This window comes from Aplidium turbinatum, chromosome 3 (assembly GCF_918807975.1).
Source record: "Aplidium turbinatum chromosome 3, kaAplTurb1.1, whole genome shotgun sequence".
Classification (NCBI taxonomy): Eukaryota; Metazoa; Chordata; class Ascidiacea; order Aplousobranchia; family Polyclinidae; genus Aplidium; species Aplidium turbinatum.
The window spans coordinates 18,164,993-18,167,763 of record NC_137474.1 but is presented as its reverse complement, the minus strand read 5'-3'; the positions used below and the strand labels follow the sequence as shown (position 1 = coordinate 18,167,763).

The window sequence follows — 2,771 nt, the reverse complement described above, 5'->3', positions numbered from 1 at the left end:
AGAAATATGGAACGCTTATTCACGATTTTGCGTGTCATCCTTGCGCAGGAGCCATGCTAATCTTCTCTGTATCGTTCCAATTTTAGTATATGTAGCAATGAAGATCGGTGAGGGAAAGCAAGGAAAGCAGTGCTTACCTCAGCGAAAACTATGCAAAACATAATGACTGAATTCTAGGTTTAATTTCTTATTATTTTTATCAAGTCTATTTTAACTTGAAAATTACTGTGTTCGTGACTAGAATTACTCGTAACGCTTGTGAGTAGTCTAAGTCCTCACCAAACCGCATGTCTTGCCTATAAATGCCAATTAACGCAAACGCTTTTGTCAGAAACCATCACTGAAGCTCCAGGGAAATCAACTTTCAAAGTTGCTTTCCCAGGTTCAAAAATGTCAAAAAACGCCTTCGTTTTATCCAATCAATCCTCAATCGTTTTGCAAAACGTCACCACCTGCTTAGCCAATCAGATGTGCTATGGTTATGGTATGGTTAGTTGTGCTTTCCCAGTGACGTCATGCGTATCTCATAGCGGCTACTTTTGGTTTCAGACGAAAGGAATACAACCTCTACGCATGAGTGATTTTCGCGCTTGTAACTATAGGCTACTGAGTACGCTGAAAATAAAGCTGATTCTCTTACCAAAAAAAACATAGATTCTACAATAAAACATGCAATTCCAAAGGGTACATTAACCAACCAGTAGGCTACTGAAACAGCACAAGTGTTTTTTAATTTCTTTTGGATCAATAGACTGACATCACAAGTTCAGAGCAAATTTACTTGTGTTCTTCAAGAATGGACTAGCTTAATTTATAGGCTAATTATTTGCTCTTTACTAGTGCATCAGTCCAATGCATGTCTTAAATGCTTACAGATGACATTGACAATAAGTTTTTGTGCTCAGTCTAAAAACGCAGCCAACATTCTAGACTAGTCCCAGTTTGATTGATTGATTAAATCTTTATCCTCGGACTGGGAAAGTCCGAAGGTTTTGTTTTGGAAATGCTCTCAGAGCGCACCAAATTGGAAGAGTTTTTCAAAATTTTTCAAAAAACCCAGACCCCCCGCTGGAAGTGTTGCCTTCGGGCTTCGCCCGACGGTTACGCCCTTCGTGCCTACTACTTTGCTGCAGCATATTTCCAAGTTGCTTTCCCAATGGTTTAAGCCACCGAACGTCACTGAATGTAGCCTACTGCCGAAGCAAGTAGGCCTACTGCAAAATGTTGTTAATCAACAAATTCTTGCCACGCTGATAAGCAGTGCTGTATTTGTAGGGTATACGGCGGTATACGCAGTATACTCTCTGCTTTTTCGAGCAGCTATAGTATCTAGGGTTGCCATACCGTCCGGAAAATTCCGGACATGTCCGGAATTTAGGGTTAAATTTTGCGTCCGGGAGGAATTTAAAAAAATGCTCAAATGTCCGGAATTTTATGATGGCACTCTTGCATTTTCTCGTGCTGTCATGGCATCTCGAGAAGGCACTCTTGCATTTTCTCGTGCTGTCATGGCATCTCGAGAAGGCACTCTTGCATTTCACGCTGTTAAGCATCATCATAGCTTTTTGTCCATGGACTGTACATCTGCTTTACTTAAAAAGATTTTTCCTGATTCTAATGTAGCGAAGAAGTTTAGTAGTGGCCGCACAAAGACAGAAAAAGTTGTTACCAGCGTGCTTGCGCAATATTCTATTGATGCTGTTCTGAAAAGTTTTGAAGAAAACGATATCGCGTATTTTGGCGTTGCAACAGATGGCAGCAATCACAATGAACTGAAAGTACAGTATTTCCTGTAATTATTCAATATTTTGACTGGAGGAAAGGTGGTTTGCAACCAAAATTGATTGAGTTTACAAACAAGGCAAACGAGACAGCCGACACAATAGCCACTTATGTAAAAGATCTTTGAAAAAAGGATGCTTTTGAAAAAATGTGTGGCATTTACAGGAGACAACTGCAATACTATGTTTGGAGGACTTCGGCGTAATGAGCAAGGAAACAATGTGTTTGCAAAGTTAAAGAAAATGTTAAACCCATCATTGATTGGGGTTGGCTGTTTAGCACACGTTTTGAACAATTGTATCCATCATGGGGCTGAAAGAATAAACATCGATATTGAAAATAATATCAATAAGATATATCAATATTTTTCTATTTACACAATTACAACTGAACAACTGAAAGAATAGGCCTACTGTAAATTTGCAATACTTCTCTCTCATAGCAAGACTCGCTGGCTCTCCTTGTTTCCTGGAATTTCAAGATTGTTAGAAATGTTTTCACCCCTGAAGTCCTACTTTTGGTCACAAGAACATCCACCAATAGTTATTAAACGGTTCTTTGAGAATGAAATGAGCGAGTTATACCTTTGGCATATGCACTCACAAATGTCCGTGTTTCATGGACGTATTCAAGTAGTTGAGAGAGAAAACAATTCCGTTGCAGAAGTGCTAGAAAATTTGGAGCTGGTTTATAAGATACTTGTGGAAAGGAAGAATGAAAACTTTATGTTCTTGAAAGTTAAAAGGCTTTTAGTTGAAAAAAGAGAAGAGGGATATGAACATGAATGCAACAATTTTCTTTACGAAGTTGCAAACCTCTATGAGAGATGCTTAGAGTAGCCTACGGTACCTGTGCAAATGGATGAAACCAATGGAAAAGTTTGCTTGTTTCAAATGGATGACCTTGAACGAGATACCAAGTTGGAAGGATGTAGAGCCTTGCCTTGGATATCTGATTGGTAAAGAGGTTGATGTGGACGATGCAAAGTG

The 2,771-nt window shown here is 39.1% G+C and overlaps 1 non-coding gene and 1 pseudogene across 1 annotated transcript; one reads left to right on the top strand and one right to left on the bottom strand.

The window, feature by feature from the left end:
• Positions 1-106, bottom strand: LOC145767664 (U6 spliceosomal RNA). Its single transcript, XR_014288833.1, has one exon. It is a non-coding gene; the product is annotated as a U6 spliceosomal RNA (small nuclear RNA).
• Positions 107-1,571: 1,465 nt separating this feature from the next.
• On the top strand, positions 1,572-2,189 carry LOC145766601 (uncharacterized; annotated as a pseudogene).
• The last annotated feature ends 582 nt before the right edge of the window (positions 2,190-2,771 follow it).